Source organism: Symphalangus syndactylus, chromosome 14, assembly GCF_028878055.3.
Source record: "Symphalangus syndactylus isolate Jambi chromosome 14, NHGRI_mSymSyn1-v2.1_pri, whole genome shotgun sequence".
In the NCBI taxonomy this organism is placed as follows: domain Eukaryota; kingdom Metazoa; phylum Chordata; class Mammalia; order Primates; family Hylobatidae; genus Symphalangus; species Symphalangus syndactylus.
The window spans coordinates 108,099,548-108,122,723 of record NC_072436.2 but is presented as its reverse complement, the minus strand read 5'-3'; the positions used below and the strand labels follow the sequence as shown (position 1 = coordinate 108,122,723).

The window sequence follows — 23,176 nt, the reverse complement described above, 5'->3', positions numbered from 1 at the left end:
GTAATCCAGGAGCCACAAGTCATTACTGAGCCCTTGAAATGGGGTGAGGCTGGATGGAGATGGGCTGTCAGGGCAAAGTACACACAGAGATTGAAGACTTCGTAGGAATAAAAGGCCGGGCGCGGTGGCTCACGCCTGTAATCCCAGCACTTTGGGAGGCCGAGGCAGGTGGATCACCTGAGGTCAGGAGTTCGATACCAGCCTGACCAATATGATGAAACCCCATCTCTACTAAAAATACAAAAATTAGCCAGGTGTGGTGGCGGGCACCCGTGGTTCCAGCTACTTGGGAAGCTGAGACAGGAGAATTGCTTGAACCCGGGAGGCAGAGGGTCCAGTGAGCCGAGATCGTGCCATTGTACTCCAGCCTGGGCAACAGAGTGAGACTCTGTCTCAGAAAAAAAAAAAAAAAAGAAAAGAAAAAAGACTTGGTAGGAATAAAAGAATGTAAAATAATAATATTGAAATCATGTTTTAATTGTTTACATGCTATAATGATAATCTTTTAGACATAGTGGATTAAAGAGAATGTATTATTATAATTAACAGCCTGGGCAACATAGCGAGACTCTGTCTCTACAAAAAAATAATAATTAAAAAAAATTAGCCTGGCATGGTGGTGCATGCCTGTAGTCCCAGCTACTCACGAGGCTGAGGTGGGAGGATCACTTGAGCTGGGGAGTTAGAGACAAGCCTGGACAACATAGCAAAACCCTGTCTCTATAAGAAATACAAAAATTAGCCCAGTATGGTGGTGTGTGCCTGTAGTCTCAGCTACCGAAGAGCTGAGGAGGGAGGATTATTTGAGCCCAGCAGGTCAAGGCTACAATGAGCCATGATTGCACCACTGCACTTCAGTCTGGGTGATAGAACGAAAGCCTGTCAAAATTAAAATAAACATCCAGGCACAGTGGGTCGAGCCTGTAATCCCAGCACTTTGGGAGGCCGAGGCGGGTGGATCACTTGAGATCAGGAGTTTGAGACCAGCCTGGCCACCATGGTGAAACCCTGTCTCTACTTAAAAATACAAAAATTATCCAGGTGTGGTGGTGCACACCTGTAATCCCAGCTACTCTGGAGGCTGAGGCAGGAGAGTCGCTTGAACCCAGGAGGTGAAGGCTTCAGTGAGCCAAGACCACACCACTGCACCCTAGCCTGGGGGACAAAGCAAATAAATTTTACCTTTTTTTTTTTTTTTTTTTTTTGAGTTGGGGTCTCATTATGTTGCCCAGGCTGGTCTCAAAATCCTGGGCTCAAGTGATTCTCCCACCTCAGCCTCCTGTATAGTTGGGACCATAGGCACATGCCCACTATGCCTGGCCCATTTTATTTATTTATTTATCTATTTTGAGACAGAGTCTTGCTCTGTCACCCAGGCTGGAGTGCAATGGCGCCATCTCGGCTCACTGCAACCTCCGCTTCCTGAGTTCAAGCGATTTCCTGCCTCAGCCTCCTGAGTAGCTGGGATTACAGGCAACCGACACCGCACCCAGCTAATTTTTGTGTTTTTAATAGAGATGGGGTTTCGCCACATTAGCCAGGCTGGTCTGGAACTCCTGACCTCAAGTGATCCTCCCGTCTTGGCCTCCCAAAATGTTCGGATTACAGGCGTAAGCCACCTCACCCGGCCTGCTAATTTCAGTTTTGTAGAGATAGGATGCCAGAAGCACAGAGAGGGGAAATTCCAGACCAGGGAACAAAAGGGACAGCCAAGTTTTGATGTGGCCCGCCTGGCCTCCCGGGAAACACACCCTTCCGCCAGGGCGGTGGAGAAGTCAGCAAACAGGCCAGAGAAGGCCTCTTGTCACTCAAGGGACGGGCTAAGAGACAGAAATGTCAGGTCAACAGGGCCTTCTCTGCGGCCAGCCGGGATGGGGGGCAGTGGCTGTTACCCCAGTGGGCAAGATGGTCCCTGGGCCTTGGCCTCCTGTTGGAGCAGCCAGAGGTTGGCAGGCCCCTCCCATGGGGGCAGGGCTGGGGAGATCATGACGCTGGTCACTCCCTCAGCAGCCCGGGGGGTCTGGAGCTTGTCCCCATTAGAGAAAGTGACCTAGCCAGGCCCTGCTTGGTCAGGACCTGCCGATCTTTCCCACTTCTCCCTGCACCACTCATCATGCTCTGACCACGATGGCCAGACTCTAAGATTTTCAGAAACTTCCAAGCCCCTTCCTGGCTCAGGGCCTTTGCTCCTGCTGACTCCCCGGCCAGGAGAGCCCTTCTCCTCCTGATTTTCTCAGGGCTGAAAATACGAGGTCTCCCCGCAAGGGGCCTTCCCTGAAGCCCAGCTCATGTCCCACCCGTTTCTCAGTCCCTCTTGAGGGTCTGGGATCTAGACTGTGGCCCGACGTGTTTGTTCCCTTTCTAGCACTTTCTACGATCTCTAATTCTCTCGTTTTCTTATTGGTTTGTTAAGATTCCCCTCCCCGTGCCTCCACTAGGGTACTGTCTCCATAAGGGCAGGCGTCTCTTCTGTTCATAGAGCATGGGCCAGGTGCATAGCTGGCGTTCCACAAGCTGGCCAGAGAGTGGGTGAACAAAGGGATGAGCGACTCAGGACACACGCCTGGCAGCGAATCTCTGCAGAGTCCCCTGATGAGGACCTTACAATTCAGGGGACACAGAGACCTGGATTATTGCCTCCCAGGGGCGTCTGGTCTCAATCTAGTTCTCTCTCTCACACACACACACACACACACACACACACACTACCTTTCGGCACAGGCCCACATGTCCCCATCGCCTCCCAAAACGCCCTGTCCTGCATGTCAACATGGAGGACGCATTTAAGCTCTGAGGCCGGGAGCCCAGAGTAGCCGCTGCATCATGCCTGGCCCTCTGCCGCGGGGAGGTTGGGTTGGGGCGGGCAGCAGGACTCAGATTACCCAAGCCCCGATTTGGGAGCCCTGGGGGCCTCTTGCAGGAGGAGCCCAAGCAATGGCTGGCTGCCTGCCCTAGCAGCTCTGCGAGCCAGCAGGCAGGCTGCCACCACTTACGGGAAACGCTCTGCTGAGGAGAAAGAGTGGTAGGTTGTTTAGCCCAGCCCTGGCCCCTGTCCAGACTGGGTCAGGAAGCTTTGCCCTGTGCCAGCGTCGCCCACGCAGGCTCAGTTCCTCCCCAGTGGGCTTGTCCAGAGACCCATAAGGCAAGCCGGGGAGTCACTGCCCATCTCTCTCCTTCCTATGTATCCAAAGCAACAACAACAAAAACCAAAACAGCAGTTTGTGAACTCAGACGCTTTGCAGTCAGCATGCTTTGAAGCTCAGCTCTGCCTCTTATCAGCCGGGAAATAAATAGCTTGGACAAGTTACTAAACGTCTCTGAACCTCAGTTTCCTTCAGTGTGAAATGAGAATCATGACCTGCTTTAAGGGCTGTGAAGGGGTGGCCTGCCCCTCCACACCTGTGGGTATTTCTAGTCAGGTGGGACAAGAGACTGAGAAAAGAAATAAGACACAGAGACAAAGTATAGAGAAACCACAGTGGGCCCAGGGAACCGGCACTCAGCATACCAAGGACCTGCACCGGGCACTGGCACCGGTCTCTGAGTTTCCTCAGTTTTTATTGATTGTTATCTTCATTATTTCAGCAAAAAGGAATGCATTAGGAGGGCAGGGTGATAATAAGGAGAAAGTCAGCAACAAACATGTGAGCAATAGAATCTATGTCATAATTAAGTTCAAGGGAAGGTGCTATGACTGGACGTGCACGTAAGCCGGATTTCTGTTTCTCTCCACCCAGACATCTCAGTGGAGTAAAGAATAACAAGGCAGCATTGCTGCAAACATGTCTCGCCTCCCACCATAGGGCGATTTTTCTCCCATCTCAGAATTGAACAAATGTACAATCGGGTTTTATTCCGAGACATTCGGTTCCCAGCGGCAGGCAGGAGACAGTGGCCTTCCTCTATCTCAACTGCAAGAGGCTTTCCTCTTTTACTAACCCTCCTCAGCACAGACCCTTTACGGGTGTCGGGCTGGGGGACAGTCAGGTCTTTCTCATCCCACGAGGCCATATTTCAGAATACCCAGCTTTCAAGGGCAGAGGTCCCTGTGGCTTTCCATAGTGCATTGTGCCCCTGGTTTATTGAGACTAGAGAATGGCGATGACTTTTATCAAGTATATTGCTTGTAAACATTTTGTTAACAAGGCACGTCCTGCACAGCCCTAGATCCCTTAAACCTTGATTTCATACAACACATGTTTTTGTGAGCTCCAGGTTCGGTCAAAGTGGCTGGGGCAAAGTGGCTGAGGCAAAGCTACAAATTAACAACAACTCAGCAAAGCAGTTGTTTAAAGTACAGGTCTTTTTAAAAATGGAGTCTCTTATGTCTTTCCTTTCTGCATAGACACAGTAACAGTCTGATCTCTCTTTCTTTCCCCTACAGGGCTGTTGGCTAGAATGCAGGAGAAATTTGTTTTTTTCTTTTTTTTTTTAGGTGGGGGTCTCACTGTCACCCAGGCTGGAGTGCAGTGCTGCACTCATAGCTCTGTACAGCCTCCAATTCCTGGGCTCAGGCAATCCTCCTGCCTTAGCCTCCCTAGTAGCTGGGACTACAGGTGCACACCCCACACCCAGCTAATTTTTTATTTCTCGTAGAGGCAAGGTCTTGCTATGTTGCCCACGGTGGTCTGGAACAGACTCGAGCAATCCTCCTGCCTCAGCCTCCCTAAGTGCTAGGAGTACAGGCATGAGCCACTGTGTCTGGCTAGGAGTTAATGTTTTATCACATACTCAGCACATTGCATGCACATAGTAAGTGTTTGCTAAATAAATTATGTCAATCCGCCTTTATTTTCACCCCAGGAGGTAAAGTGCATGGCATGATACCCATTTTACAGATCAGGTGATTGAGGCTCAGAGAGGTTTTGAAGCAGGTGCATACAGCAAACCAGTGGTAGACCCATGAGTAGATATCAGGTCTCCACCTGCTCCCTGCTCATAGCTTTTCCCATCACACAAAACTGGGGTGCACAGTGCCTGCCAAACCTTTAACCCAAGGTTGCAAAGTGCCTGCCCAAGGGTCAACTCTGGGCTCTAGACACGTTTGGGTTGGACTTGCATAGTTAAAAAAAAAAAAAAAAAAAAAAGGCAGAGTTCATGGATTAATGGCCAGAATTGGAAAATTGGGGCCAGGTGTGGTAGCTCACGCCAGTAATTCCAGCACTTTGGGAGGCCAAGGCAGGAGGATCTCTTGAAGCCAGTTCAAGACCAGCCTGGGCAACAAAGTGAGACCTCATATCTATTTATAAAAAATAAAAATACTAACCAGGCGGGGCACGGTGGCCTGTGCCTGCAGTCCCTGCTACTTGGGAGGCTGTGGTGGGATCACTTGAGCCCTGGAGTTCAAGCCTGCAGTGAGCTGTGATCACATCACTGCTCTCCAGCCTGGATGATAGAGAGAGACCCTGTCTCTTAAAAAAAAAGAAAGAAAAATCAGATGTCACTTTTTTTTGAAGCCTGTATTTCTGTTTTTTCTTAAAGAAGCTCAGGTGACATGGAGCCTGAATTCCCTGTGGCGGGAGCTGAGTGGTGCTATCCCCCCTTAGATGGGGTTGCAGAGTCGAGCTCACCACCCCCAGAGACCAGTGTGCTCACTTCATTCTCTGCCGCTGGCGAGTTTGCCATTGCTCCTGAAAACCTGCTGTTGTAACCTGGGCATGGTGGCTCACGCCTGTAATCCCAGCACTTTGGGAGGCCAAGACAGACAGATCACCTGAGGTCAGGAGTTTGAGACCAGCCTGGCCAACATGGTAAAACCCTGTCTCTACTAAAAATATAAAAATTAGCTGGTTATGGTGGCACATGACTGTAATCCCAGCTACTGGGGAGGCTGAGGCAGGAGAATCACTTGAACTTGGGAGGCAGAGGTTGCAGTGAGCTGAGATTGTGCCATTGCCCTCCAGCTTGGGCGACAAAGCGAGACTCTGTTTCAAAAACAAACAACAACAATAAAAAACCCGCTGTCAGGTGGGATTCCCCAGAAGCAGACCATACCCTGCATGAGGGTGCATGAGCACCTTAGGGATTAGGCAGGGCCCTGAGGAGGGACGGAGAGATGGGCTGAGAGGCAGGGAGGCCACACAGGGGTATGATAGCAGACAAAGTCCCTCAAAGGTGTATCAAAAAGTACCAAAAACTGAGTGGCTTAAAAATCAAAAATTCATTGTCTCACAGTTCTGGAGGCTGGAAGTCCAAGATTAATGTGTCTACAGAGCCCTGCTCCCTCTGCAGGCGCTAGGGAAGGATCTGTCCCCAGCATCTCTCCTAGTTTCTGGTATTTTCTTAGCTGTGGCTGCGTAGTCCAATCATCACATGATGTTCTCTCTGTATGCGTGTCTGTGTCCAAATTTCCCCTTTTTATAAGGACACCAGTCATATTGGATTAGGGATCCACCCTACTCCAGTGTGACCTCATCTTTCTAATGACATCTGCAATGACTCTATGCCCAAGTAGGGTCACATTTTAAGGTACAGGAAGTTGGGGCTTCAATGTAGGAATTTTGAGATGAAGGACATAGTCAACCCTTAACAGAAGGTAACTGTGGCTCACCCCACAGGGGGTTCTCAGAGTCTCCAGTGGGAGGAGGGAGCTGGGGTATTTATACTCCCCTGTCCATCTTGCCTTTGCCCCGTTGGCTCCAGGAACACACACAGGCAAAGTGGGTTCCAACATCATGAGGGGTGTCTCTAGCTAAGAGGTGCAGGGGCTGCTGTTGGAAGTGAAAGCTCACCAGGACCTGGTGGGAATGAAGATGGTGACAGGATCCGAGGGACTGTGGGCTCCTGCCAACCACCATCATGGAGACACAGAGGAAAGAGTCTTTACTCCACCTCTCTCATCCACTACCTTGGTGGGAATTGACCAGTAGGGTGGCCCTAAATGAGTCACTGGCCTCTCTGCCTTACTTTCTCCACATACAGGCCACACCAGCTGGGACCGGAGCTGCTAGGAAAAAGAATGGATGACGCCCACTCACCCCCATCCATGTGCACCCCAAACCAGCTGACGCTTGAGGAGTGTCAGAAGATGGAAGTGGTAGAGCCCTTATATCTGTCAGCATCAACTCACTTACAGAGGGACTGAGGAGCCCCTGGGAGAAACAGGACCCCCAAATCAGATAGCCCTCCCCATGAGTGAGCTCAGGATATTCAAACACAGGTCTTGAAATGTGGCATCTGGGCCGGGTGTGGTGGCTCATTTCTGTAATCCCAGCACTTTGGGAGGCCAAGGCGAGTGGATCGCTTGAGGTCAGGAGTTCAAGATCAGCCTGGCCAACATGGTGAAACCCCATCTCTACTAAAATTACAAGAATTAGCTGGACATGGTGGCACACCTCTCTAATCCCAGCTACTTGGGAGGCTGAGGCAGGAGAATCGCTTGAACCTGGGAGGTGGAGGTTGCAGTGAGCTGAGATCGTGCCACTGCACTCCAGACTGGGCAACAGAACAAGACTTTGTCTCACACACACACAAAAAAAAAAAAAAAAGGAAAGAAAAAAGAAATGTGGCTTCTGTGTGCAGCAATGGGTGCCAGAAAAGAGGCCACCTAGGAGGGGAAGAGGGTCCTAGTCTGGTAGGTTATACTCAGCTCCGAAGCCTGGGACGAGGAAGGAGTGAGGGCTCCAGGCTCAGCATTCAGCAGTGCTAACACCAGTCCCTGCTCCAGCTGCCTGGCACTTCAGTGCTGTGTGCAGTGAGCCTGGGGACCCAGGCAGCCCTGCTGGGAGGCCCTGCTAGTAGCATCACACAAACAGGGAGGTGACAAGGGTGCCCAGGAGAGCATGCAGACTTCTTCCCCAGGAGAGGGAACTGGTGGCCTGGAGGTGATGACAGCCTCATCCTGCAAGAACATCAGGCCTGAGCTAGAAGTCCCAGCTTGTCCAGCAATAACAGCAGGGACAACTGTGCCCTGTCTAGAGGCATAGGCTGTGGCATCAGTGGGACGGCCCGGGCTGCACCCTGCAGCAGCAACGGTGGCTCTGAATCCTTCACAATAGAGCCACTAGCAGTTTAGGGAGGCTGAAGCCAGCAGAAGTTGGGGAGTGGGCTGGGCACAGTGGCTCACACCTGTAATCCCAGCACTTTGGGAGGCCAAGGTGTGCGGATCACCTGAGGTCAGGAGTTCGAGACCAGTCTGGCCAACATGGTGAAACCCTGCCTGTAATAAAAATACAAAATTAACTGGGCATGGTGGCACGTACCTGTAGTCCAGCTACTCAGGAGGCTGAGGCAGAAGAATCACTTGAATCTGGGAGGTGGAGGTTGCAGTGAGCCAAGATCATGCCAGTACACTCCAGCCTGGGCGATACAGCAAGACTGTCTCAAAAAGAGAAGTCGGGGAATGGAGGTGCTGGGGGCATTGGTGCTTGTGGAACGGTAGCCTCAGGCGGCACTCATGCTTCCAGGCCTGCTGCAAGAGAGAACCCCCAGGCCACACGCTCAGCACCCCAGAGCCGAGACTCCCAGAGCCCAAAAAACTGGGTTTACGTCCTGGCTCTGCCCCAACTCTGGGCATCATGAGTTAGCCTAGGCTAGGCCCTGTTGTAAACACACCTTGCCTTTTCAAACATAATGGCAACTTGTTTATTGCAACAGTCCTGGGTTGGCAGGTGGCAGGGCAGTTGTTCTCCACCTGGAAAAGCCTGACTTTTTCTAGCTTGGGGATCCACTGTACCCCAGGACCCACTGACTCCATATCCAGAAGGTAGGAGAGAAAAGACTATGGAGGAGGTAGATTACTCACTTAAAGGACCCAGGAGAGGCACAGGTGCCACTGGAGAGAACGTAGTCACCTGCCCACCCCAAATGCAAGGGGTGCTGGGAAATGTAGTCCAGTTATGTGCTTGACTACAATCCTTTTTTTTTTTTTTTTTTTTTTTTTTCTAGAGACGGGGTTTCTCTCTGTCATCCAAGTTGGAGTACAGTGGCACCATTATAGCTTACTGAAGCCTTGAACTCCCAGGCTCAAGCGATCCTCCCACCTCAGCCTCCTGAGTAGCTGGGACTACAGGTGCACACGACCACGCCCAGATAATTTTAAAAAATTTTTTGTAGAGACAGGGTCTCACTTTGTTGCTCAGACTGATCTCCAACTCCTGGCATCAAGAAATCCTCCCACCTTGGCCTCCCAAAGTGCTGGGATTACAGGCATGAGCCACCATGCCCAGCCCTTATTCATTCTTTTACTCAAGCAATCCTCCCACCTTAACCTCCTAAGTAGCTGGGATTATGGACAAGCACCACCATGCCCTGAATTCTATTTTTACAGAGGATGGAGGAAATTGATTTCAATGACTACCTACTAGTGGCTCCCATGAGGTGAATTCATGTTGCTGGATTTCCATCGCTTTGACTGTAAAATGGGAATGGTACCAGTCCTTCCTCATATTAAGTGCTTAGCACAGTGCCTGGCAGGCAGTGAACCTGTAATAAATGGATATTCAGTGTTAGTAAATCTCCGTAGCCACCATTGGGGTTCTAGAATATATTTGTGGAGGCGAACTATGAATGGGGCTGAGCTTCCTGGCAGCCAAATAGAAAAGATCTGAATACACTAAGATTTGGGACCTTCACTGAGATGTGATCACTCTTGGATTCTGTCTGGGGAAATCCAAGTGTCTGCAGTTCTGCCTTTCTCTCATAATTCAGTCCAGCTTCCAGGCCTGGCACGGTGGCTCACGCCCATAATCCCAGCACTTTGGGAGGCTGAGGTGGGTCGATCACGAGGTCAGGAGATCGAGACCATCCTGGCTAACATGGTGAAACCCTGTCTCTACTAAAAATACAAAAAAATTAGCCGGATGTGGTGGTGGGCGCCTGTAGTCCCAACTACTTGGGAGGCTGAGGGAGGAGAATGGCGTGAACCCGGGAGGTGGAGCTTGCAGTGAGCCAAGATAGCGCCATTGCACTCCAGCCTGGGCGACAGAGCAAGACTCCGCCTCAAAACAAAAAAAAAAAAAGAAAGAATTCAGTCCAGCTTCCTTCATGTTCAACATGAATGTGGAGTTGGTGCTATGCTGCCAGGAATTGTCAGCCACACTTCCTGTGTCCCAGAGTTCAGAGTGAGATGACCGGGCAGCCCCAGGGCTGCTTGGCCAAGGTACCTCGAGGACTGGATTTTCATTTCTCAGCCTCACTTGGCCTTTATACCTCCGAGACACTGTGTTCACCATTCATAATTTTAGCTCGGTTCACTTGGAAAAACCCAACCACAAAGCAGAGAACTTGAGAAAGGCCCCAGTCTGCATTTGGTGGGTCCAGGCATGGCCACTTCTACCCAAAGGGTGGTGTCAAGCCCCCTCCCTGTGTTCTGCCACAGCCAGGAGACTTTCATCCAACTGTAGCCAGTGGACTTCCATTCATGGGAGTCACCAAACACCCTTCTTTTATTTTTTATTTTTTTAGAGACAGAGCCTCACTCTGTTATCCAGGCTGGAGTGCAGTGGCACAATCACAGCTCACTGCAGCCTCGACCTCCTGGGCTCATGCGATCCTCCTGCATTAGCCTCCCGAGTAGCTGGGACTACACAGGTGCATGCCACCAAGCCCAGCTAATTAAAAAAAAATTTTTTTTTTTTTTTTTTTTTTTTTTTACAAACAGGGTCTTGCTATGCTGCCCAGGCTGGTCTCAAACTCCTGGACTCAAGTGATCCTCCCACCTTGGCCTCCCAAAATGCTGAGATTATAGGCATGAGCCACTGTGCACAGCTGAAATGACCCTCTGAAGCACATGGAGCGGGGCTTCTTGGCCTCATTTTCCAGATAATCAGCTGAATCTCAGTGAAGAAAAGGGACTGGCCAAGGCCACCCAGGGGGGTGAGACCATCTCTCCTCTTTCCTCTTGTGCCCTTCCCTACAATCCCGTCTCCAGACCACATGCGAAGTGAGCTTGTTGCCCAGAAGTAACTGGATCCTGTAGATGCCTGCTCAAAACTTCCTAGAGGCTTCCCTGCCTACCCAGGTGAATGTCAGCGCCACATGGCCTGGCCCTGGCAACTTCTCCCCCACTCTCAGCCCCTGCCACTCTGTCTTCCTCTCCAGCCCGGGCTACACTGCCCACCGTCCTTGGTGGCTGTTCTTGGAATGCACCAAACTTGACTTGGGGACTATGCCCTCGCCATCTCCCTTGTCTGGCATGCCCTCCACATGCCCTGGCATGTTCATCACATGGCCAGCTCTTCCATGTCCTTCAGGTGGCAGCTCAGAGGTCACTTTCTGGAGGAGCCACGGTTGGTGCCACACTAGGACCTTATGACACTCACTCTCTGGCAAACACCTGGGACTCTGCCTGCGAGCTGTCTCTGTCTTCTAGAAGCCTCAAGACCCAACAGTCAAGGCCAAAGGTCTGGAGTGGTGAAGCCCCCAGATGCTGCACCCAACCAATGACTTTCAGGAGCTGATGTACCCCCATTAATCCAACACATCACTCCATCAAGTTCCTTCCCATCTTCATCTGGAAGTATCCAGTCGACTTACTTGTTGACTATGTGTTTCCCCAACTCGAATGTGAGCTTCTTGAAAACAGGTACTTGATCACCCTCTTCCCCCAGTCCATGTCCCCAGCCCCAGGACAGCTCCTGATGCATAGCAGGTCCCCTGTACATAATTGTTGAATGAATGACTGAATGAATGAATCAATGAATGAATGAATGAGTGGGTGAAGGAAGGAGTCAATGAACCCCAATTCAGTGCTCCTGCTCCACTCTTCCTCAGCTCTCACTGGAGCTAGAAAACAAAAATCTACCTTCCACCATCTCCTGGCTCGGCCCCATCCCCAAGGAGGGGCTCACACCCTGGATCCACCTTGAATCCCCGGGAGCTTTTTTTGTTTTTGTTTTTGTTTTTACAAGATCTACACCCAGCCTCAACCCTGAACTCTGAATGAATTCATCTGGCAGGGGGACCCAGGCAGCAGCATTCTTAAAAAATTGTCCAGGAGATGCCAATGTGCAGCCAGGGTGAAGAACCACTGGTTTAGAAGTTGGGGAGCAGGGGAGGACCCAGACAGAATCCAAGGTTCTAGGGTGGCCAACTCTCCTAGTTTCCCCAGACCAAGGGGATTCTCAGGAGGCAGGATCTGCAGTGCTAAAACTGGGATAGTCCAAGCAAACCAGGATGAGTGTGTCACTCTACGTGTTCCCCATGCCACCTGGATAACAGACCAGCCAGCCACACCCCTGCCCTGGCTACTTCTAGAGGTCCAAGTCTCTTGAGATCCCCGCTGCCTTGAGGAGAGGGCCATGAATCCTGCTCTAGACCTTGAACATCAGAGGAGGGGAAAGGGCCACAGACGGACAGCATGGGGGTGAGATTGGAACCACGGCTCAGGCAACTGAAGCTGACGAAGATCAGGCCATCCTTCCTCCTTTCCTCACCCCCACCCCACCCCAGGCAGGTGTGATTCTAACAGAGGGAGCTGGGCTTTCCCATGTGGCTTGTGGGCAGTGCCTATTCGTTGTGAGAGTCTTTTGGGGTCAGGCTGGATTTGTTTCTGCTTCATTATCCCCTACCCAGGCCTGGCACATATTAGGTGCTCAGTAAACAGAGGCACAATACTAAAGGCATGCAAGAAATTGATCACCATGTCAGCTGGGAACGACCAAGCTTTTTCACCCACTTTCCTCACTGCACACACCCAGTGTCTGCTATAGTGTCAGACACAATGGAGATGCTCAATGCCTGTTTGTTGATTGAACAAAAGAAAACATTGACAGCTTTTCCAAACAGGCTTCTGTCTCACTTCAGCCTCTTGCCCATTACTCTGTTGGGGATTTGAGGGCCTTTTCCTCACACCCCTTGGTCTGAGTATTCATCCAACCACATGAATAAAATTAAACTTTTATCTGTTCTGTTATGTAGGGCAAAACTACCAGCTGACCCTAATATCTTCTTACATCAGATGAGGATTTTTGGCTGGCTCATGGTCCTATCAGCTAAAGATCGCCCTTCTTGGCCTCCCCAGCAGTGAGTATGGTCATGTAAAGTAAAGCTAATTAAGTAAGTTGTGCCACTTTGGGATTATACTTTTCCCTCTGATAGAATGCCGTTGTGATGGTAGGAGCTGGAGCAGCCATATTGAATCATGAGGTGGGAGTCATGAATAAAGACTGGGAAACCACGAAAGAGAGGGAAGCTGAGACCCTGCACTATAGAGCCTCCTTATCTGTTCTAAATAGCTGATACTTGGACTGTTACCCAAGAAAGAAATACATTTGTCTCTCATTGGCCTTTGTCACAGCAGCCATACCTGTATCTTACCTTATTTTGAATCACGCAAAAAATGGGTAGATGGATATTCGTCCACTGTGGTGTTGTGTTTGAGATCGTTTGGCTTAAGACATTGGCTCCATGACTCATGCATGGGGAAGCCCCTTAAAGACATAAGCACTCACCCAGGGTACAGAGGAGTAGAAACTAGGCATGAAGAGAGGCTCTCAGGACTGCCAGTGGGAAAAGGGTGCTATGCCTTGGACATTTGTTCCCTGCAAACCTCATGTTGAAATTTGATTCCCAATGTCGGAGGTGGGGCCAAATGGGAGGTGTTTAGGGCATGGGGCATGGGGATGGATCTCTCCCTCCCATGGGGCGAGTTTTTGTTCTATTAGTTCCCAAGACAGCTGGTTGTTAAAAAGAGCCTGGCACCTGCCCCTACTCTTGCTTCTTCTCTGTCCATGCGATCTCTGCACACATTCTCCTCTTCACCTCTCACCGCAAGTGGAAGCAGGCTGAGGCCCTCACTGGATGCCCAGTCTTGAACTTCCAGCCAGCAGAATCATGAGCCAAACAAACCTCTTCTCTTTGTAAATTACACAGCATCAGTTATTCCTTTATAGCAACATGAAATGGACCAAGACAAAGGGACATCAGTATTAAGATACTAAGCATAAAAAATGGTAGTTTCCATAGGTGCCCCAATGTAAGAGCTACATGGGCAGACACCCCAAAACACAAGTGCTACTTTGCACTGTGCTGCTTCTCCCGGGGCCCAGAGAGGTTAAGCAGCTTGACCAAGGTCCCACTGGTAAGTGGCAGAGCTAGGACTTAAGTCCAGCTGTGATAGGATTCGGATCTGTGTCCCACCCAAATTTCATGTTGAATTGTAATCCCCAATGTTGGAGGTGGGGCTTGGTGGGAGGTGATTGGATCGGGGGGTAGTTTCTCATGAATGGGTGCTCATGAACAGCATCCCGTGGGTACTGTCCTTCTGATAGTGAGTGAGTGAGTGAGTGAGTGAGTGAGTTATTGCGAGATCTGGTTGTTTAAAAGTGTGTAGTACCTCCCCCCTTTGGAGCAACAGGAATTCTCATTCATTGTTGGTGGGGATGCAATAATGGTGAATCCACTCTGGAAGACAGCTTGGCAGTTTTTAATAAAATAAACATACTCCTACCATACAACCCAGGAATCAGGCCCATTGGCATTTACCCAAATGAGCTAAAAACTCATGTCTACACAAAAAACTACACATGGATGTTTATAGCAGCTTTATGCATGATTGTCAGAACTTGGAAGCAGCCAAGATGTCCTTCAGCAGGTGAATGGATAAAAACCGAGGTACATCCAGACAATGGAATATTATTCAGTGCTAAAAAGAAATGAGCTATCGAGCCATGAAAATACATGGAGGAAACTTACATGCATCTTAGTAAGCGAAAGAAGCCAATCTGAAAAGGCCATACTCTGTGTGATTCCAACTCTATGACATTCTGGAAAAACTATGGAGACAGCAAAAAGATCAGTGGTTGCCAGGGGTTGAGGGGAGACAGGAATAAATGGGTGGAGCACGGGGGATTTTTAGAGCAGTGCAACCTCTGTATGGCACAGTAATGGTGGATTCATGTCATTACCCATTGGCCCAGCCTCACAGAATGTACCTCGAGCACATTCATCCACCCTAATGTAAACCATGGACTTGGGGTGATGATGTGTCAATATAGATTCATCAGCTGTAACAAATGTTCCACTCTAGAGAGGGATGTGGAGAATGGGACAAGCTGTGCATGTTTTGGGGGAGGGTGTACAAGGGAAGCCTCTAACTTCTGTTCAATTTTGCTGTGAACCTAAAACTACTCTAAAAAGTAGAATCTATTTTTAAAAATCTGAGGGTTTGGGTTGAGGACTGAGGACTTATAGGGCTGTCTCCAGACCTTTAGGATGGTCCTGGCTTCTGCTCCCACAGCTCATGAGGGGTATCCCAGTGTTGTACAGGAGAACCAGGAGAGGCTTGCAGCAGATTTGGAGCCAGGGAGCCCGGGCTCGTCTGCTTCTGAGGGGCAGCCTGGGGCCCTCAGTGGTACAGGAGCATTGGCCCCTGACTGGCATGAGGTTGGCATAAGCCTTCTCTGGGATATACTCAGAGCTTCGCATGTTCAAGTTGAAAATCATTCTTAGACTTTCTCGGCCGGGCGCGGTAACTCACGCCTGTAATCCCAGCACTTTGGGAGGCCGCGGTGGCTGGATCCTAGCCCAGGTTTCTCAGCTGAGGCACTGCTGACATTTTTGGTTGGTTAACTCTATGTTGTGAAATTCTGTCCTGTGCACTGTAGGATTCAGCATCTCTGGTCTCCACCCGCTAGATACCAGACACACCTTCCCTCCCTGTTGTAACAACCCAGAATGTCTCCAGACATGGCCAAATGCCCCATTGGGAACACTGCTCTCATCACCTTCACTTTCCAGATAGGGAAAACTGAGGCCTGTGGGGGCCAGGACTTACTCGGGATTTCACACCACCTGAGAGCTGCTCAGGCAAGGTGGAGTTGGGGCTGCCCTGCCCATATTCCTTGGCACTCGAAAATCCAGCACATGCCCAATGTCCCAGGCAAGCTGTGACTCTGCACCTGTGGGCTCCATCCACCGGGGCCAGGGCGAGAAGGAGGCAGTGAATGCCCCAGGAGCAGCCCCCTGCAGTGATGGTCCGGGTGGAGGATAAATGCCCCATCTCCCTCGCCCCAAAGTGGGATTGAGCCTCATTTGCTCATCCCCTATTCTGACTTCCTTTCCTTCGTGGATCCCTCCCCAAATAAACTACTCCCACCCACATCCTCATCTCAGGATCTGTTTCTAGGGAACCCAAGGATTGCATTGTATCTTGCCTGTACTTCCTGCCTTCAAGATTCTCTGCACCAGGTTATGATCTGCAGTATTCCTGAGCCTGGGAAGCCAACAGACTGTCTATGTTGGTCCGGTGGCTGGAGCCCAGCTGGTGGGCACCGGCACAGCCCTGTGGGTGGGGCCATCTGTCCGGCATTCATTCGAATTGGTCTGGTATTCTTTCTAATGCTAATGCCCTGCTGAATTTCTTTCTTTCTTTTTTTCTTGTTTTTTGTCACCAAAATGATTTTTATTTCCAGTGTTTAATTGGGTACGCACACAGGCTTGACACAGGTTTGGATTCGTTAAGTCCTTATGCAGAATTATATTCTTCTTGATAAAGAAGCCTGTTCCATCCAGGATCCGCTATCTACACACCTATGTTACAACATTTCTATCATATCTGGTATCTGAAGAAAAGATACACACTTAATATGTTCATTTAACTTATGTATTTTACAGAAAGATTAAAAATTCAAGTCAGGCAAAACTCAAAAACTGTATTAAACATTCGAATATAAAACTCAGATCCACCTGGAATGACTAAAGAATGGAAGTTCTGTATCCACCTATGTGAAAACTGGTAAATGTAATGAAATTTGTTACCGATAAAACATATTCATTTATTCAATGTAAGTTATCTAATTTTAACAATATGGCACCCTAAAAAACAAATGTATTTTTATGATGAGGCACTTCTGTTTGTGATGAAACCAAAAGAACAAATTTGCTGCACACTAATGCCAGCGATTTTCTTCAGTGGCTTGGGGTATATTCTATGTAATAAGTTGCAACAAATGCCTTGCTCGTTTGTATATGACTATCCGATATATTTTTAAATATATACATATGTTCTTCTGGCTGTAGCAATGCACTGTAAAGCTATTTTACAGTGCAAAATGATGAAACCAGCCCAAATGAAGACTGCATAATAACAATTCTGGTACAAGAAAATATTGACAGAGTTACTGGAACGTGTAACAGTAGCTTTTTACTTGCTAGAGTGGACATAACCCCACTTTAAAGACAGGGATGAAATTGTGATTTATTGCCTGGGGTTTCAGACAGTTTATGAGGTTGGGCATTCGCTGCAGAACCAGCATTTTTGCTCACGTTCTGGAAGCTTTCTCCGTTTATTTGGTCAGGTGACTGCGGTGATATGGAAAGAAGGGGCCTGTTTGTTGAAGCCAAGGTGCCTGTGTCGCACTGACAAGCCAAAGGTGTGTCGGTCGTGGCTATTTCTCGTGCCCTTGGGTTCTCTGTCTGGGGATCTCCGCTTTCTCCTCTGCTAAGGTCAGAGGTGCTAGTGTGTAGGCATTTCCTGGCCAGCCAGTCTGAGATGGAAAGGTCCTGGGCTGAGCATTTTGGTTTTAACCGGTTTACAGCTGAAAGTTCAGATTCTCTCTCCCAACTCTGCTCATGTGCTTTCCAAAAATTCAAAACGCTGATTTCAGTAGCATCTCTGTGCCCTCCTAGCGTGTGTCTGCGCCGGGTGCTTTTCTTTTTAGCAGTCTCGGCATTCGCTTTGTGATTGCCTACTCCAAACACATCATCCGCAGGGACTCTGGGTCTCAGTTTTAACCGATCTGCTTTTTTCGTTTTCCATGTGGGTTCCTGTTTTTCGGATTCACCTCTGGTGGGTGTCAGTAAACTCCCAGTTGACTTTCCTTTTTTCGTAGCATCAAACAGTTTAGTTAATGAAGGTGTTTCTTTCTCGTTCTTGGCATCTCCTAGACTTCCACTGTCTGACTTGAATCTAGCTGATTTTTTCCTGGAGAGAATATCACATTCGATGAGTTTATGGGAATTGAAGAGCTGTCTCCGGCTATCTCAACTTGATGTTAAACTTCCCTCGGTGCAACTTACTTCACTTCATTCAGAATTTCTCCAGCTGCTCTTAGTCACTTTTTGCAGTTTTCCTCGGAAAAGCCTCTCTGAAGTCAAAGCTGTGGCGAAAATGGGAAACTCGCTCTCGCTGTCGGTTTCCACAGGCCGCCCTTCGCTGATCACTTCGCTTCTCTCATCGTCTGCCTCGTCCCCCTTGCTCTCTGCCACGATTGCACCTCAGGGCTCAGTCTCCTGGAGTCCAGGCTAGTCAAGTATGTAGCAGACGATGTGGTGGAATAATCTGAGGTGATGGTGCTGACGTTGGCCAAAAACTCCCTATGTTTCGTTTCTATGCCCTGCTGAATTTCTTTTAACAGTTTTATTGAGGTATAATTCCCATACCATACAACTCATCCATTAAGAGTGTACAATTCAATGGCTTTTTTTCTTTTCTTTCCTTTTTTGGAGACAGTCTCACTCTATCACGCAGGCTGGAGTGCAGTGGCGCGATCTCGGCTCACTGCAACCTCCACCTCCTGGGTTCAAGCAATTCTCCCACCTCACCTCCGAGTAGCTGGACCACCATGTCTGCTAACTTTTCAAATTTGTTTATAGCGATGAGGTCTCCCTGTGTTGCCCAGACTGGTCTCGAACTCCTGGGCTCAAGTCATCATTTCACCTCAGCCTCCCAAAGTGCTGGGATTACAGGTGTGAGCCACTGTGCCCAGCCACTGGCTTTTAGTGTGCAAATAAAGTTGTCCAAGCTTCACCACAGTCAATTTTAGAACATCTTTCTTTTTTTCTTTTTCTTTTTAGAGACAGAGGGTCTCACTTTGTTGCCCAGGCTAGAGTATAATGGTGTGATCACAGCTCACTGCAGCCTCCAACTCCTGGGCTCCTGCCTCAGCCTCCCGAGTAGCTGGGACTGCAGGGGGGCACTACCATGCTCAGCTAATTTTATATTTGTAGAGATGGGGGTCTCATTATGTTTTCCAGGCTGATCTCCAACTCCTGGTCTCAAATGATCCTCTTACCTCAGCCTCCCAAAGCGCTGGGATTACAGGTGTGAGTCACCATGCCCAGCTCCCTTTGCACCTTTTGAGAAACTGGCAGGCTATTTTCCAAAGCTTCACTCTATCAAAAAAAAAAAATACATTTTTTAAACAATAGCCTAACATATATAAAGTGCAAAATCATAAATGTACAACTCAATGCATTTTCACAAACTGAACACTCCCGGAGATCCAGCATCCAGACCAAGAAACAGGATGTTTACAGCCCCCAGAAGCCCCTGTGGGGGTCAGTCACTTCCAGCCACTCCCCTGCCAGAGGAACCATTGTCCTGCCTCCTAATAGCACAGTTTCTGTTTCCTTTCTGGATTTTAAATATTCTCCAGGTTAGGCACGGTGCCTCACACCTGTAATCGCAGCACGTTGGGAGGCCAAAGTGGGAAGATTGCTTGAGCCCATGGGTTTGAAACCAGCCTGGGCAACAGAGTGAGACCTCGTCTCTACAAAAAATTAAAAAATTAGCTGGGCTTGGTGGTGCATGTCTATAGTCCCAGCTACTTGGGAGGCTGAGACAGGAGGTTCACTTGAGCCCAGGAGTTCAAGGCTATAGTGGGCTATGATTATGCCACTACACTCCAGCCTGGGCGACAAAGTGAGATGCTGTCTGTAAAAATAAATAATATAATAAATATATAAATATAATAAATAAATAAAATAAATGAGTATTCTCCATTCCTGGTGAGGGGTGGAGGCTGGCAGGAGGGCCAGGCTGAGGATATCAGAAGAGAAACCTTACTCCCAGATCCTAGAAGGAGAGCGGCACCCCAGCGAAGCGTGGGGGCTGGGGCCTTTGGGGCTTCCTCCTCACAGCCCCTTGCACCTTCCCACCTGCTGGGAATTTTAGGGGGTTTCCAGAGGCTGCAGAACCAGGAAAATATTTTCTAGAGTCCCTGAGTTTCGTGTGGCCACAGGCAGCCTGAAACCTAAAGCCAGGCCTTGGGACTGCACGGCTGCTTCCCTTGGCTGGGATTTAAGCACAGGCCAGACACACATGAGGCCTTCAGAGCCATCCTGCCAGCCATGTGACCCAACAGGCAGGGTCATGCATGTCTTTGTCTGACATTAGAACCCACCTGGAGAGCCCCTGTGTCTTAGGTGTGTCCTGAGACCTAAGCTGGAAGTTCAGAGCACATTGCCCAGAAGAAGTGAGACATTTTCGAATTTTTTTTTTTAATTTGGAAACAGGGTCTTGCTGTGTCACCCAGGCTGGAGTGCAGTGGCGCAATCTTGGCTCACCGCAGCCTTGACCTCCTGGGCTCAAGCGATCGTTCCGCTTCTCAGTCCCGCGAGTAGCTGGGACTACAGTCGTACACCACCACATCCGGCTAATTTTTGTATTTTTTGTAGAGATGGGGTTTTGCCGAGTTTCCCAGGGTGGTCTCAAACTCCTGGGCTCAGGTGATCCGCCCACCTCAGCCTCCTAAAGTGCCGGGGTTATAGGCATGAGCCATCGCACCCAGCTTTGGAATGTTTTAAGGGACAGTCATGATAAGACTGTTGCTGATGCCATGAGAAGCCCCCAGGAAGCAGGATGTGCTGGCTAGCTTCTGTTGCCTCCAGAGGGGTTCCCCTCCCTTCTCTTCCCTTCCCCACCTGCCGTCTGCACAGGTGCTGACCATAAGAGCCCCAGTCAGCAGGCAGCTGTGGTGCCCACCACCCACAGGCTCCCATTGGCCAATGCGGGGCCCAGACAGGAGATTGGAAGGTGGAGGAGAATGAGCATGCTGTTTTTATACCTCTGGCTCTGTCCATCAAAGATAAACAGAGCCCACCGCTAGCTAATGCACTGAAGAAGATTTCATTCAGTAAAACCATTGCAACAGGGAAGAGGGACCAGCATGAACTGAACCCAATTTCCCCAAAATGAAATGCTGGAGACTTGTTATTTTTTTTGAAACAGGATCTCTCTGTCGCCCATGCTGAAGTGTAGTGGCACGATCATAGCTCACTGCAGCCTCGACCTCTCAGGCTCAAGCGATCCTCAGCCACCAGAGTAGCTGGGACTACAGATGCAGACCACCGTGTCTGCTAATTTTTAGAATTTTTTTTTTTGTAGAGACGAGGTCTGTCTGTGTTGCCCAGGCTGGTCTGGAACTCCTGTACTCAAGCCATCCTCTCACCTAGGCCTCCCAAAGTGCTGGGGCTGCAGGTGTGAGCCACCACCCCTGGGCGTCCCTGCCTCCATCTTCACATGGCCTTCTCCTCTCTCTCCTGTGTCTCAAATCTACCTCTACTTTCCTTATAGGGACACAAGTCGTTGGATTTTGACCTGTGTCAAATCTACATCAAGGATGATCTCATCTTGAGATTCTTAATGAAATCTGCAAATATTCTATTTCCAATTAAGTTTGCTCATGTATGGAGAGTTAGGACTTGAACTTTTTTTTTTTTTTTTGGTAGAAATGAGGGCTCTTTATGTTGCCCAGGTGGGTCTTGAACTCCTGGGCTCAAGCCATCCTCCCACTTCCACCTTTCAAAGTGCTGGGATTACAGGTGAGAGCCACCCGGCCACAGACATTTTCTTTTCTTTTCTTTTCTTTTCTTTTCTTTTCTTTTCTTTCTTTTCTTTCTTTCTTTCTTTCCTTTTTTGGAGATGGAGTCTCGCTCTGTCTTCCAGGCTGGAGTGCACTGGTGCCATCTCAGCTTACTGCAACCCCTGCCTCCCAGGTTCAAGCGATTCTTCTGCCTCAGCCTCAGTAGCTACGATTACAGGCTTGCACTACCATGCCCAGTTAATTTTTGTACTTTTGTATTTTAGTATTTTTGTATTTTGTAATTTTGTATTTTAGTAGAGACGGGGTTTCACCATGTTGGCCAGGCTGGTCTGGAACTCCTAAGCTCAAGTGATCCACCCCCTCAGCCTCCCAAAGTGCTGGGATTACAGGCATGAGCCACTGTACCTGGCCACAGACATATATTTTTTAGGGACACAATTTAACTCACTGCATTCTACCTGCCTCCATCTTTTCCCATCATTCTGCTTTCTATACAGGGCAACAGAAGCCTGGGTAGGTACGCAAGACTGGTGAGGCCTCTATGAATGAGTATTCAGACAACTGACTAAAAGAGTTTAGGGATTCTCTAAAAAGAGAAGTGAGAAGACAGAAGGGAAGAAAACATCAAAGAAATAAAGCCAGAAATTTTCCTGGAACGGAAGAATACAGAGCGGTAGATGAATGGTGGTTCTTTCAATATCTTGTTCCAATGAATGGATGGGAAGGCACCCTGATGATAACAGGTTTGGCAGTCACGTGGGGTGGAAGATGGAAAGTAGTTCTTAGCCTTTCCACAAGTAGCTTCTTAGTAGGTATAAACTCACACACCATCAGTAGAATTGAGGCCATGTCGATGAGTAAAGCAGGCATGTGCAAGGCGATAAGGAGGAGTGGAAATTGTGTCCACATTGGAAACAATCCGTGATGTAAAAGGACGTTCCCTTTGCATCAGTCTGCCCAGCCTGCCATATTAAAGTACCATGGACTGGGTGGCTTCAGCAATAAAAAGGTTTATTTTCTGGCTGGGCGCAGCGGCTCATGCCTGTAATCCAGCAGTTTGGAAGGCTGAAGCGGGAGGATCACTTGAGGCCAGGAGTTTAAGACTAGCCTGGGCAACATAGCATGACCTCCGTCTCTATTTTATTTCTTTTGAGTCAGAGTCTCACTCTATTGCCCATGCTGGAGTGCAGTGGCGCGATCTCACCTCACTGCAACCTCTGCCTCCCGGGTTCAAGAGATTCTCCTTGGCCGGGCGCGGTGGCTCACGCTTGTAATCCCAGCACTTTGGGAGGCCAAGGCGGGCAGATCACGAGGTCAGGAGATCGAGACCACAGTGAAACCCCGGCTCTACTAAAAATACAAAAATTTAGCCGGGCGTGGTGGCGGGTGCCTGTCGTCCCAGCTACTCGGAGAGGCTGAGGCAGGAGAATGTCATGAACCCGGGAGGCGGAGCTTGCAGTGAGCCGAGATTGCGCCACTGCACTCCAGCCTGGGCGACAGAGCGAGACTCCATCTCAAAAAAAAAGAGAGATTCTCCTGCCTCAGCCTCCCGAGTAGCTGGGACTACAGACGCCTGCCACCACACCCGGCTAATTTTTGTATTTTTAGTAGAGACGGGGTTTCACCATGTGGCCAGGATAGACTCTGTCTCTTGACCTCATGATCTGCCTGCCTTGGCCTCCCTAAGTGCT

At 49.3% G+C, this 23,176-nt stretch overlaps 1 pseudogene; it reads right to left on the bottom strand.

The window, feature by feature from the left end:
• Window positions 1-16,924: 16,924 nt before the first annotated feature.
• LOC129463042 (rho GTPase-activating protein 21-like) lies at window positions 16,925-18,329 on the bottom strand (annotated as a pseudogene).
• Window positions 18,330-23,176: the final 4,847 nt, after the last annotated feature.